Genomic DNA, 15,687 nt, shown 5'->3' on the forward strand with positions numbered 1-15,687 from the left:
TGAACAACTTTATTTATTTGTATATTTATTTTACCTTGGATATATAATTTCTGTGGTCCAAGAAAAATAGTGGCCATGTGTCTGGAAGGTGGCTAGCTTCTTGATACCAGTAACATGTTTTACATTTCAGGAGAGAAGGCACAGAGTAACCACGATGTCTCTGCAGAAGGATGCCCAGGGAGCTATAAGTATGTATTCTAGGCAGAGAAAACCAGTCCAAACATCTGCTTTTGAGACAGCCCTTCAGTCACGCAAAGGCAACTTCTCCCTGATTTACTTGAGCTCAAACGGCTGCCTCAGCTCATTTTACCAAATGGTTTAGCAAATGCAGTTTGCCTATTTAATGCGACAAACCAGCTCCAAGCTCTGGAGTCTATTTTATTCAGGCTCTGATTTATTATTATAGTAATCCATTATTATTATTCCACAAGTCTTGACCTATGGTATTTGTCTTCTGAAACGAACAGAAAGGATCCAGGCATCCCGCATACCATTTCACAGTAGTTACCACAAGTACCACTTTTTGGGAGAGGCTTCTCATGGTAATCACTATCTTTAAGAAAGTGTCTGCCATTAGTTCAGAGGGTTTATAGACAAAGTACCTAACTGTCAGCCACCTGTCACACCTGCATTCTTCACAGCTACCATTGCGTCATGAATCTCTCAGGGCATCTCATCTGGGAACATCTTGACATTTTTCCCTTTTTTTTTTTTTGTGCAGTCTTTTACTGTTACTTTTCTTTTAAGTATCTCCACTCTTCTAGGAAAGCTGTCTTCTCTGCAACGAGGTTATGGGCAGAGAAGGTACCATGCTGCCAGACATTAATGGGGCAATTATCAGGAAGAAACTGAATGTCATTAATGTGTCCAGAAAGAATAACCTCTGTATTTTGATATCCAAAGAAAAACAAATATATTCAAACCTATTCACATTCTGAACTGAACAAGGTCAAGCTGTGGCTAAAAAATAACTTAAAAAAAATAAAAAGGATGCTTGAGGTTTTCAGACCATCATTAATCCTAAGCTTTGCGTGACTAGTACATGTCAGACTCCACACAGCACTCTACAGCCTGTGAAAGCTATAACAGCTAGCTGGGCCGTGGTCCCAAAATGGCACGTTATTTGCTGATCTGCCTGATCTGTCCTCTTTTAAAGGGACAGAGGTAACAACAAGAGTAGGACAAACTTTAGCAAGGCTCTGATCCCAGGTTCTGCACAGGTGAAGGGTGCATAGAAAATACAAGCTTCAGAAGTGAAGATGTGTTTTCTTCTGGCACAGAAAAGATGTTAGAAAAGCACGGGAGAGCTGGAGATTGCTTAAAAGAATAAAAGGAATGAAAGGGGGGGGGGGGGAAGATGACAGAAGAGAAATCAGCAAATTAGGAATCCACAGAGTCAAAACGCAGCCTGAGGATAAATGTAACACTGCCCCACTTCAGATTAAATGGGGTCATTACATATTACATCAATATCTTACATCTGCAGCTTAACCTGTGGCTGCCACAGACTGCAATATCATCAGATCCAAAGTCAAACGGTCACTGAGGTCTTGTGCATCTGAACAGCACTGGATCTGCTCAAAACTGCACTTTGGAGCTTTTTCTTTCCGTACTTACAGATGTTCAAAATCCACAGGCCCCTTATGTGCTTATAACAGAGTTTGTCACAGTGTTCTGCTCCATTTCAACTGCTTTATTTAAGCTGGGTAGTTACTGGTGGACACTACTTCCCTTGATAAAATGTCTATCCTTTGCCTCTTTCTAATGCCCCTGTCTGCTCTGTAGCATGAGAGGCATCGAGCAGAACCTGCAGACAGGGCTGTGGCCTCACCAGCCACACACCAGCAGTCCCTTGTGTTGTCTATGTCCCCTTCTCTGCTTCTACCTCTTGCAGGAAGGGGTGTTTAACAGGGACACTTCTTGCAACATGCAGAAATCTAGCAATAATTTTGGGGAAGATGTCTGCACTGTTTTACCCTCAGGACGAAACTGCTTTTACTGGTGATTGCCACTTTGCAGAAGTGAGTCTGCTACCCAAAGCCTGGTGTAGGTAGTGCCCAGCGCCTGGAACGCCGCTGCTCCGACTAACCCTTCTTAAAGCCATGCTAAAATCAAACCCTAATATGGTGTTGAAGAAGAACTTCAGCCTTTGCTTTTTTTGTTGTTTTCTTTGTAAAACCATTTTTATGTGCAGTCACTAACTAATTTGTTTTGTAATATTGAGCCATTTCCCTGGGAAATTCCCAAGGTCAGTAATCAGCGATCCACCACAAAGACAGCTGAAAAGAAGCAAAAAAAAATCCCTCTGTAAACCACATCATTCTTTTAATTGAGTTATCATTGTTATTAAAAAGGTTTTAGGTTGCAGGGGAAGATGTATCACAGAGTATCTTTGCAGTTCATTCTAATTAAACACAAGTTGAATCACATTTTAGAAAAAAGAAAAAGCAAGTAACTGGGTGCTACAAGTCAGCATACCTCAATTAGTTCCAGTGCTGATGCACTACTTTACACCAAAGGAGGTTCTGACCCACCTGTCTTCACCAGTTTCTGTTCCACTCCTGTAGACACGTATACTAAGAGCATCTAATGGGTAGCATGCCAATTAATAGCATGTAGCTGCTTTATGTGTGACATATTGTACCACGCACTGATTTTTAATCTGCTCAAACTAGCATTTGTAATGCAGGGTGAAAGTCTGATGTGAGAAATAGCCTTTTCATTTTCCCTGACAACTATTAACACTGAGGTAGTCTTCAGTGCTCGTGCCGCAGGCAACTGCTCCTGCCAAAAATAAATGCAAAGACTGAGGGGAGAGCCGGTTTGCAGAATTAAACTCTGTCTCCAAAGTGAATAAATCAGGATGGAGAGGCACATCCTTAATTCCTGGAGACAGGAGAAACGTCACAGTGACTGTTTACCTCTGGTGTGCCAGTGAGCAAAAAAGAACCCAAAACATTAGGACAGGGCTTTGCTGCTGCCTGTGGATGGAACAATCATAGAATCATAGAATCATAGAATCATTAAGGTTGGAAAAGACCTCTAATAGCATCAGTTCCAACCATCAACCAAACACCACCATGCCTGCTAAACCATGCCCTGAACTGCAGTATCTACAAGTTTTTCTAAACACCTCCAGAGATGGTGACTTCACCACTGTTCTAATGCCTGACCATTCTTTCAGTAAATAAATTTTTCCTAATATCCAGTCTAAACCTCCCCTCATGCAACTTGAGGCCATTGCCTCTCATCCTATTGCTAGTTACTTGGGAGAAGAGACCAACACCTGCCTCACCACAACCCCCTTCCAGGTAGTTTTAGAGAGCAATAAGGTATCTCCTCAGGCTCCTCTTATCAGATTGCAGCTGTAACAGCGAAAGTGGACTTAAAGTGATTCTGGAGTCACAGATTAAGGGCAAAGTACAAGAGTCTTGTGGCTTCTCCACCATACAATCATTTCACAGCCCGCACTCAGCATCCTAAAGACATGCCATGTCAACCTGGGTAGAGTCCCACCACCAAAATGCACCTTGGGCAGGTAGCTGTGAAAGCTGAGAGCCAGCCCCAGTAAAACACAAGACACAAAGACTTAGAGAGAAATGAGGTGACTACGGCCATCAAATAGCTCCAGAATGTATTGTGGCCTCATTAGTCACATTGCTCACATGAGACATATGAGAGACAAATGTTCCTCAGCTCAGCTCCTCAGCTGAAGGCTCTGGTACTAATGTAATTGCAGCCAGCAGGAGGTCTGACCTGGTACATTGTCTCTTGAGGTTACTGAGAAAGAAATGGAAATAAATTTTTTTAAAAAAAGAAAAGCTCCAGATCATCATATTCCTGGCTTGGTGCGGTTTTCAACTCAACAGACGAAGTCGCACAAACCAGGTGGTCTGGCAGAGCTCCGTTTCCCTATTTCTGTCCCAGCCAGAAGCACCCGCCAGCTAACACACAATGGCTGGCCCCAGCTTATCCTGTACTTGGAGGTCGGGCATGCATCAGTTGCTGTCACTGGATTTAGTTATTGGTAATCAACAGAAAACTGGATAGATCTATTTGGTTTTGATCATAATGAACCCATGGGCTTTCGGAAGGTCAGAGGACTCCTGAATGGTTCATGTCATTCTTGCTTTCTTATCATTAGCCTCTCATAATGTCAGGAGGTGTTTGCAAGATGTAGTCCCTCTGGGTATTTAGAAACATTAAAGCTTCAACTATTTATTCCCCTTCTCATTAAGGTGTTGTTTGTTTGTAATGTACAGGGATCAGTTATAAAACAATGTGGTGGACTTTGTATTTGAAGGTCTGTACAGAGAGGATAACAGCCACTGCTTGGGTAAATCCCGAGGTCGCCAGAAGTTGCTGCTTAGCCGAGATACAGCTATATTAAGCAGCTTTGTTGCCAAGGGCCTCCAAGGTTCTGCAGGATGCTATCAAAAAAAAAAAAAAAAGGTAAATAGAAATAGAGTTAAATAATGATTAGCAAATCAGAGATTCACATGTGAGCTGAAAACTAACTGCTTCAGAAGTTCAAACAGAAGTCCCACCTTGTGTCAGGGACACATGTATTTTACACTGATCAAAGCAGAGCTTTGAATACTTGACATAGGATATGAAATACAAATCTGTGATTTGCAAAGTAAAAAGTCAACAACAGCAATAATGAGACATCAAAACAGATCTGAATGTCACACTCCTGGTTGCAACCATAGTGATATCTTATCTTGTGGCAGAGATGAAAAGGCGGGGAATACGAGCTCATTATTGTAACAATTACTTTAATAAGCATGTAAAAAGGTGATTTGGGGAGGGGGTTGCTGTTTTTTGTCATATGTGGTGTTGATTTTCCTTGTAATTTATCAATAATTGACAAATAATGCCTTTTACTAAAATGCACAATATGAGCAAGATTTTCGGAGGTGTCTTGTGGTGTTTGGACGTCCCACTACACTGCCTCTACACAGACAGTAGCGGACAGACCCATTCAACTCTGTCTGTACTCTGAGCCTGCCATACCTAGGACAAATATAGCTAATATGTTCATCTGAGAGTCTCCTGCTGTGCAGGACCTACTAGCTAGGACACGTTATACGGCTTGCAGAGCAGAGGTGAACCGCTTCCCATGGGAAGTCACATCTGTCTGTATCCTTCTCTGCTGCTGTATCCAAACGCCTACTCCTCTTCAGAATAGGCAACTGAACAATCTCCAGAAATAACCCCTTCTAGGAAACTCAGATTGAGAATGCAAAAATGCAACACTCAAAAAATTAGTAATCTTGCCCAAAAGATTTCTCTCCACTCCTGCAGTAGCTACCAACCACAGTGCAACCCAACTTCTGAGGGATCTCCGATCCTTATCCCTCCCCAAATGCACATGTCTTGGTAGAAAAGACAAAATACTGAAGGAAACACAGCAAACGAAACAACCATGAGTGACCGCCCTGTTGGAGGTCTAAAAAATTCACTTAACATCAATTTCTTCTGCTGTAAAGGCCAGAAATGTCCATTGACAATAGCAGGTTGACTTGCAGGGCTATTCTTTTCCTGACCAAATTCTTGTTGTTTAAGAAAATGCTCTGTACCCCCAATATGTGTAAAATTTGTCTCTTCATTAGCAAGTTTCTGCATTCTGAAAAAAATGCTATGTAAATGTGAAGTATTTTTATTAGCATTAAATGGAGAATTGAGTGCTATATTGACAGTAGAAAACGGATTGTATTATTTTTATATTGCAATATGCAAATATACTCATTGTTATTGCAGATTAGGAGACTGACTTTGCTAATGTTTTTTAATAATGTTTATTATATTTCTCTGACAAAAATACCCATTTAAATACCACTTAAAGAGCATGAAGACGGCAGACATCTCAAATTCTGATATTTTTTTTAAAAAGCAAGTTTTAAAAATTCGAATCTGCATTTTTCTGGTTTTACAAATAGCCCACCAAATCAATATTTCAGGAGAGTGTATCAATATTTCAGTGCACTGTGATATAAAGTAAAAAAAAATGGTCTATTAACATATTTTTATTAGCGTGTCAATTGCAGTGCACAAAATTTGCACATATGGATAAAGAAATTGTTTCCTGAGAATGTGCAAATTGCTACTTCACTGAATGTAAATGAAGTGCTAATTGCTCTTTGCAAACAATATTTATGCAAATTATGCCTTACTATTACATAGTAGTGTGGAGTTTACGTTTACATTTGTTGGGTTTTTTTCTTCATCCATTTGACAGTGCCTGGACATCAGGATTTGGGCTATTACTCACTTCTTTTCAAGACATTTTATGGATACATGAATGGGTGAAGAATGGGAAAGGACCTGCAGACAGTAATATATCATGACCTAGAGGGGCAGAAGATCTAAATCTGTTCTGTTATTCTGGTTCATCATTCACTAAGCAAAGCGTTTGCAATAAATGATTTATATCAAATTTGCCTTCTATTCTGTTTCCCTTTTGACCTATGTATGTTAGGAAATTGCCTAGAAAAGCCATTTAAAAAAAACCCTCTGGTCTCCAAAATATACAGAAAATAACCAAGTAACAGGCACCATCAGACCAAATATTGAATTCAAATGGATATGTTTGGACTTTGGGGTTTTTTTTTACTGATGTTAACGTAGTTTTAAGAATTTATTCCTTTCTCTTTTTACCCATTAATGTCTTATCAATTTAGAGAAGTCAACACACCTTGTCTAGAATTTCCCAGTCATAAGCAAGAAGAACTTCTAATCACTTAAAGAATATCTGTTTGGAAATATTAATGAACAACAACCAGAAATTTTCATCTTGAAACATTGAGAATTCCCTGTACAATTATCAGTATTGTACTTCTGGAGGTGAACTCCTTCTACACTTGATATTATTAGTTTTCCCATCATTAGTTTTCCATCATTCAGTGACGTTCAGATTAGCTTTTCATAGTTTAGTTTCCTAAAATTAATTTTCTGATATAAACCATATTTCTTTTTCGTTTTATGGTGCTTTTTATTGGCTACTAGAACCTCAAGGTCTCCAGGCTGCTTGCAACTTTCTCCCAAAAAAACAGAAGGCCAGAATTCAGTGGAAGGGTTTGGTTTTACTTCTTTTCAGTTTGTACACATGGAACACACCACCATAGCACTGAGAAGTCAGACACAATGCAATTTTAAAATAAATATTGATGGAGAAAGGGAACACGCTTGCCTGGGCGAGCTGGCCAGGACTCTCACAAATGATGGGAATTAGCTTTTATTGCTCTCCAGAAGCAAGCGAGCTGCTATCCCCAGGCACTGCCCAGTGGCCTGGGTTACCCTTTCTAGCTCCACTGCTATTCCTGACTCTGAGAGTGGCCATATCACTCATGTCCATGGGATGAAGAGTGAAGTTCCTCCTCCTTTGGTAGCACTGACAGGTCGTGCTGCGTCTCGGAGCCATAGGGCTCACCCCAGCCCTATGGTGAGATTCACCTTCCCGGGCCAAGGGCAGGGCAAAGTGGTAGCGCATCAAGCAACCCTGTCTCACAGGACAGAAGGAAAAACAAAATAGAAAAACCAATGCAGAACCCCCAAGTCCGCCTTCTGTCTGCTTTTAGTTTCAAGAGAGATCTCTGAAGCAGAGAGGATGTGCCAGGCACAACCCTAGTGCAGGTGATGGGGCTCCAGGCTTGGAGCAGGAGACAGAGGCAAGTGGGGTGCAGCAGAGCACCGGGGCATGGCTGTGCAGCGACCCCAGGGGCAGAGTACACCTATTCCTAATCCCAGGGGAAAGGCGCAACACACCCTCCGCAGATGTGAAGATAAGCACCTATCTGAAGAGGAAGGCGCACACTAAGCGAGTTACACCAGTTCACCAAAACAGATTTTGCTGTTGAGAGCTCTCACAGATTTTTGTTTTGGAGCATCTCTGGAGGTTTCTCGTTTTGAAAAGCTCTCCCTGTGTGAGTGCTTTCACACCCAGTCACTTCTTTCTCTCAGAAGAGACGGGAAACAGCAGTCTTCTTGCTTTTTCACAGGGCTTTTCAGGATGAGATACTTGAACTTCCCTAAGGAAATATTGTATCTTTTCCTATATTGCTGGTAAAAGAAATCTGTGAAGTGTTGCTCTTGTCCAACAAGCAAGAGTCCTCTTCCTCTAGCCTTAGGTCTTGCTCCTCCATCTCCAGGGCTATCCAGTCCTTAGGTACTTCCCAGAGAAATTCCCAAACATCCCTCAAATTTATCTCTAGCTCAGCACTTGGAATTTCTTAGGGCTCAGATACATAACAGAGTTCCTCTGTCTCAGTGAGTTACCCCACCTCAGCTGAGCTGCAGCAGCTGCTTCTGTCCACGTCATGAAATGTCTTCGTTCAAACACCCTAAGATGTTCTGGTTCAAACTTTCTTGAGACAGCTTTAAGCTAGTGTGGCTTACAAAAAACAAGTCTCCTTTCCAATGCTGAACACAAACTTCTCACTCTTATCTTCATCTGGGACCACAGATAGATGCTGGCCTCTTTAGCACTAGCTTGACTTCAATTTTTGGTAGCTGCCTCCAGCAAAACTGATCTGCACAGGTTCTTAGTAGTGACAAAGTGTAAACAAACTTCCTTGCATCTCATCAAAACTATTTTGCATGAATATGAAAAAGGAGTTAAAAACTGCAATTTAACTCACACTTGGAATGTGCTTGGCGGTCCCCAAAAAGAGTTTTCCAATTCCCATTTCCTTAATTTTATCCAAAGATCCTGCCCTGCTGCTGGAGGTGCATCCCCTGTTAGTACATTCTACCTTCAATGAGTCAGACTATGTTTATGATCACATTTTTAATTACTCCAGAGAACATATGTTAATGCTCATTCATCTTTAGATTGAGGCACATTGTGAGAGCTGGGAGACATATGGCTTCCATCTACAGAGAGGGAAAAGGTGTGTCAAATGCCTCACTCCGTTAGCTCCCAACAAGATTACGTTTGCATCCACGGCTGGGCAGAGCTTCGGTGCCAGCAAGATAAGGGCTGGGACCCGCAGTCAGCACACCATGTGCATCCCTTGGAGCTGCACACCTCTGCAAGCGCACATCAGAGCTGCAGGGCACCACGAGCCCTGTCTGCAACCCCAGGCACAGCAAGCACAGCCCTGTCTGCCCATAGGACCTGTTTCAATAAATGCTGAATTTGAGTGTGTCATGTCAAACGCTCATCAGCTGCTTAAGCACTCTGTATAATAAGGGGCAGCAGTAGCCTGTTTTTGTGCATGGGTGTGTCCTCTTTGGGCCAGGAAATCCTTTGGGTTGGAAGTCCTTGGGTTTACAGCCATGGCTGAGGCTCCAGAGTTAGTTTCCTCTGCTCCCCGTACCTAAAAAAGACTTGTCAGGGACAGCAACAGAGACATCAGATTTTGACATTTGTCAGTCCAGGTGCACTGAACTGCACACCTTGTCCACACAGGTAAAATCAGCACCTTCTCAACAGATAAATAATATTGATGCAATATTACATCTTGTAACAGTGAGGTAATACTACATGTAATCACATCCCCATCCCTTCCATTTTAAAAGTAATTGTTTTACTCTTGTTTTTCTTTTGCTGTCAAGGAAGACACAACACAAAGAGCAATCTCCGTTCAGCACTTTCTCAGGCACTCGGGACAGAAGCGCTAGCAGGATTCCTACCAAGGACTGATCACTTGCAGATAAAGTGCTTGTAGAGGTGTCACCAAGGGCACGCTTAGATCTTCCGGTTTTTATTACTGGTGATGATGTGTGAGAAGACAAGGATGTTGTTTGCTCTCAGACCTGAGATTGAATTTCTAGTGCTGGCAGTTAGGGAGGAAAAAACCCAAACATATCCTTGGGAACACACGGCATCTCATATGGCAACTGAGGAATATAAAGGCATATTGCTATTTTTAAAGCAGATTTTCTGAGTACAACTGCAGTTTAAAATATAGGTATAAATAGCAATCCCTAGAGTCTGCTAATGCCAGTCTCCTCCTGAACCAACAGCTTCCAAATAGTTTTGATGGAAGGCATCAGATTCCCTAATACCTCTCACGCTGTTGTAAAACCAGTCTCACACACAAAGACACACACATCTCGATGTCAAAGGAGTTGTTTGGGATTTTCACCCTAGTCACTGAGAACAAGCTCTGACCCACAGTGCCCAAGTGTGAGGGAAATACGTGTTTCCCAAACACGTGAATATTTTATTATCCCTTGACAAGGCCTCCGCTCTCATCAGCCGGGAGCAGGGGGGATGCTGCCAGCTCTGCTCGCAGAGCTGGCTGTCGGTCTCCCAGCAGACGCCAGCTCTCAGCATCATCACCCCGCTGCTGCAAACCTCCAGTATGGAGACAGGAAAGGTCTGAGAGTCAGGGGAGCATAAAACAGGTCCACTCCAGAGGATATTTGATGATGCTTCACAATTAGGATTCCTTATCTCACTCTTTGCTCTCTGAGAGCTACCTGGAGGAGGGTGCTTTCCCTCGCATGAATTGGCATCTGCTCCCTCCACTGCACCAGAAGAGCGACTTCAGACCAAAACAGCCTCACTTTCTTTCTTGTACTGTTAAAGTAATTCTGGCTTTCAGGTGATCAGTATTTTTTAAAAAAGAAATCAAGAGAAGGAAGTAGTTGTACAAAAGCAGTCCCAGGCATTGCCAGGGAGGTGTTGGATGCCCAGACAGCAGTGGTATTACCTACTCCACCGAGGAGCCAGTGGTCAGTGCCAGGGGCTAATTAAGCATTCCTGAAAGCTGAGAGTGTTGAGTGAGAACAAACGAAAAGAAAATGCCCTGCATTTGGTTGCTGCTGTGTTAGTTCCTGACCACCGGGAGAAGAATTATCTGGTGTGGTAAACACCTGTCTCCCTGATGGGTTTTGTGCTTAATGGATAACGTAGGTGCTGCAGAGGCTGTTTGCGTTGCCTTTCTTTCCCCTGTCAGGCTGCAATTGTATTGTTTTTTTTGACTTTGCAACAGAAGTTATTAACAAAACTATGTTATGAGCAGTACAGATTTGCTGATGTGACTCATGGTCTTCAATCCAGTGATAACTTCACCAAAGTAGGATATAATTTGGAGGCCAACCCTGTCAAAACCCAGCATTCAAAACTCCAAGATATTCTGTAATTAATATAATTTATTCAAATGACAAATTAGACTGCAGGGTTTTATTTATTACAGTAAAGACTGCCTGTTTTCTTCATTTCCATTTCTAAGCTGTAACCCTGGACATGTTTTAAAACAAATATGTCACTGTTTGCAAGCATCCACTAAAAGCCAAAGTTAGCCTTGGTTTTAGCCCTAGAGCAAACGTACACATCACCCATTTCCAAAGGAAGTTGTAGCTTTAATTAGCCTCAACTTCGAATGTTTTACATGACATGTTTTTTTCCGAAAGCCATTGTTTCTCTTGTAACCTTTAAAGTTTAATTTCCAGCTCATGATCATAGGCCAAATAATTTGCCTAAGCTCATAAACTTTGTCTTTTTCCCAGTGTATTTAGTGACGCTTGCGTAGGGTCCCATATTGCTCCTTTAGAGGAGAGATAGTTCTTCTCGCCCAAGCATCTTCAGTAGAGGTTTGCTATGGTAGGCAAGGGCCAGAAACCTCAGTAGAGCACCTCTTCTTGGAGTGCTTCCTTTGTCATTAAATCAACTCCACCACGGGACTGTATTTTGGCATCCCAGCTGCTGTCTCCTCAACCAGTATTTTCAGAGGTCACATTTTTCTTCTCCTTAGAGGGGAAGAAAGTGAAAGGAGGGCACAAACTCAAATCTCTTTGTTTGCAATTACATAAACTAAAAGGACTTTTAGTGGCTGAGGGCCAATTTGTAGAGATGTGCAACAGATAATTTGCCTCATAAAATAATATTGGTCATAGATAGAAACTTAAAAATCTTGCTCGACTTCTTTTTCTCTTTGCATCCTGCCTGACTGTGTGTTTTTATTCTCCCCATAACAGTACATAGCTGCACATCACCCCCAAATATGGAATATTTCATACAATTTCAACAACATTTTCTGTTGGCTGGGCTTTGTGTTGGATAAGCTTTTTAGTCTCCATAGTCAACTGCTTGTGTATGAGACCACATTATTCAAACGACAATGATGTGTTCAATTAAAAATATCTGCCAATTGACACACCATTGACATTGACACAACAAAACCCCCAGGTTTTGTTTGTTTGTTTGTATCAGGTAATCCAGGTGTGTAGACAGCATCAGTCATTTGTTTTCCATGCTAGAGAGTCCCGGTCTGTTTATCTGCTCCTCTGTTCACCTTTTTTTTTTGTATTTATCCTCCTTGCTCACTAGGATGCAGGGCACAAATATAAAAAGCTTTCATGGAAAGCAAGACACCCTCAAAGCTCATTTCCACCCCAGATTCCCCTGCAGTGTGGCAATAAAGCCCCCGGCCAGGAGACAGAGGAAGGGAAGAGACAAACAGGACCTATACATTTCCAGAGTCTGCCTCACCTTTCATTTTCAATGAAAACTTGAAAGACTTAGGTTACACATTGTTTCAGAATAGAAACTTTGTGAATGAGAGCGAGTACCCTTTCTCAACCTGCTCTAACAAGCAGCTGTGAGGTAACTACCTTTGCTAGCGGGGAACTGACTTCCTAAAGTCCCTTCTCATACTCCTGGAAAAGCAGCAATCTTGCTCTCATTGTTCCTGCAGCAAAGCTCAGATAAGAAATGCTCAGCAGGCTGAGTTTGATTTTGTACTGAGTGTCTTCATTTGAAATAAAAACCATTTTAGCTGGAAACGTGTACCTGTTCTTTGTGTCTAGAAAACATAATGCTACAGTGCGGTCTTTGGCTCTAAATGTGCACCTAGAAATACCTTAACCAGGCGCACAGCAACATGCTGTTGTTCCTCCCACAGCAGCAGAAACTGCCTCAAATCTGAACCTCGGAAGCAAGGGAAATGTAAAGTGGATACAGAAAGGGAACATATTCCTTTCCAGCTGACAGCTCAAGGTTACTTCTGAAGTAAATAAAGTGTTGCTAAAGAGATTTTTCTCTCTTTTCTGGTGATAAAGTTGCGACATGCTGAATTTGACTGCTTTTCATTACAGAAGAGCAGAACGGGTCAGAGAGTGGGCAGGTTCAATTTGTTGTTTCAGTGTACAAGAGCCGAACAGCTTTCTGTTACGCTGAGGGAGGTAAACTGACCTTTGGTCTCCCCTAAGTGCAGGCCACACAGGCAAGGTTTAGCTGAAGGCAGGCAAATTCTCCAGGCTTCCCCTTCTGCAAAACATCTCCCTATTTTAATGGGTTATAGAAGTTGCAAAAGGAACTGAATATGAAAATTTCAGTATGCTGGGAGCCATGGCATCTTTACAGTATGAAGAAAAGCACTCAGAGCCAAGGTCGTCTCTGCTACAACAGGACAGCTTCAACGGGCAGTTCAAGCATAGCTGAGAGCAACTGAAGACCCCAGGTCCTGTTCCAAGCAGCTGGACAGCATGGGACTGACTGACATATGCCATTTACTGATGTCCAAATTTACAGAACAATTTTTCCCTTTTGTATTTTACGGGCTTTTACTGCAAAAGAAGGACTACATAACCTTTCAGGTTGTGGTGTCATACCATCCCCTCGAAAGCAAAGAGTGTCAGGAAGGAACTAAAGGTGAATATTTCTCAACAAGATCATTTGGTAGCTGTGCAGAGTGACAGAGAGCATTGCATGTGCAGAAAGGCATCCCATGCAGGAGTTTCTATTGCCTCTGTGTGTTGATAGGGAATAAATATAAGTAGCTTTCTCTGTTACTTTTCTCCTTTCCAGTTTAATTTGTACTTTCTAATGAAAAAGAGAATTAAAATTAGCCTGATTACGGATTTTTCTCTTTACGTCTAAGTACCAGCCCTCAAGGTGGGTACTGAATTGCCCATTACAGCAATAGCAAACTGCTGCCTGCCCTCCTGCTGTCTCTCCCAGCTTCATGTTAAGTTTCCCTGTGTTGTACCTGTATCCTTAAATGACTGTTCAGAGGCACAGCTGGGCCACTTTAAAGGTTCACTGCCTTGGGAAGGGGTGATCCTGCTCTCTCCACTCCTGCACTTCTTTTCCTCCTTTATCCTTTCCCTTCCCCTGCTGTTTCCCCTGCTGGCCCTAGTCCTCAACGGACCTCTCACTGATCTTGTACAACTGGCAGAAAAGTTAGGTAGCTAAAAATCCAGTTATTTTTTATATGTATATATATATAATCTTTATATTTGTTTTCTTCCAGATGAGTGAGTCAAATTGGCTCAGTGAAGAGTCAGAGAAGCACTAGGTCTAGCACAAGAGAGGAGGCAAGGCCACAGCCCCAAGCCCGAGGGCAAAGGAAATGGAGTAGGTTCAGACCCGCTCCCAAGTCATGCAGAAAAGGTCCTTCTTTAGGTAGGCTAAGGGAGCCAGGAATGAGAGGTAAGCACAAGAGCGCCCATACAGACCTGAACCACTGGCTAGAAATAGATGCCTCTCTCTTGGCAGGCAGCTGCCTTCCCCACCGCAGGTCTTAACTCATCACACACAAGCAGCCTCGTCCTGTGATGTGGCTCACTCAGCAAAGTCTGGTGCTGATCAAAGCCTTGGGGCTGGAGCCCTGAAATGGGACAATTTCACCCAATTTTGACACGAAGGAAATGGCAGAACTGCCTTCTTCTGGGAGGGCAATGAGATTTTCTGCATAATGCAGGGGTGCTGTCTCATGTAGGGGTCATCATCTGGGAGAGGAGGGTTAGAGAAGAGGGCAGCCAGGAGGTCACCACATCCCCACATTGTGGATGCTGCTACCGGCCTGGCAATGCTAGAGTCACCAAGACAGACTGCGCTCTGGGCTTCCCTCCCTGTGAGTCCCAGTCCTCAGCTCCAGCACTGGAGGGGGAGAAGGACTTTGCCATTAGTAAAAGGTCAAACCAGAAATGACTATTAAATTAATGAATAACAGTGAAATGGGGAAAGGCAGGATTACTGGAGGTCAAAGATGTGGAATGAACAATTCCTAATTGTATTTTCTTAGAGCATTCCTAGGTTGCATGGAAAAAACAATTAAGTGATATACTTGCAGTATCTAATATTTTAAGTTTGCTTTAATAGTCCTTTACATCATTATGATCAGGGCTGTGAGTGCATAAATATCTCCATCTCTTCAACATTTTCTGCTTGACAGGGTAGTTTTTTACCCACAGAGATATTGATGAGATAGTTTTGTGCTGCAGATATGTGCATTTTTCTGCATTTTCAAATAGGAACTACCATTATCTTTTTGCAAGCTGAATATTTTTTATACATCATTTACTAGTGACTAATGTGTGCTTCAGCCATGGGCTCCAAGGACTGTCATTTATCTTCCATAATGACCACAAGTTCTTAAACAACCAGCAACCTACTGGCTGCAAAAGATGATCACAGAAGACTCTTAGTTACAGCGAGTGGAAACAGAGCAAAATCTATATTGATATATTTTACTTTGAAAACAAACAAAAACCCACAACCTTCTTTCTCCTGTGTGAAAAGCAATATAAAGTAAAATAAGGTTTTAAACAGTGTAAAAACATACAGTTTTATTTCTGTTTGTGAAGTTAGTTCATCATCTGGAAAAGGCCAGTGTAGCTTCAGTAGAAATCAAAAAAAGCCTACAACAACAAACTTTCTAGCGTATTGCCTGCCTGTGATTTCTTACTGCCACTGAATATTTGCTATATAAAGATTATGAGCAACAATACTTG

Source organism: Opisthocomus hoazin, chromosome 7, assembly GCF_030867145.1.
Source record: "Opisthocomus hoazin isolate bOpiHoa1 chromosome 7, bOpiHoa1.hap1, whole genome shotgun sequence".
In the NCBI taxonomy this organism is placed as follows: domain Eukaryota; kingdom Metazoa; phylum Chordata; class Aves; order Opisthocomiformes; family Opisthocomidae; genus Opisthocomus; species Opisthocomus hoazin.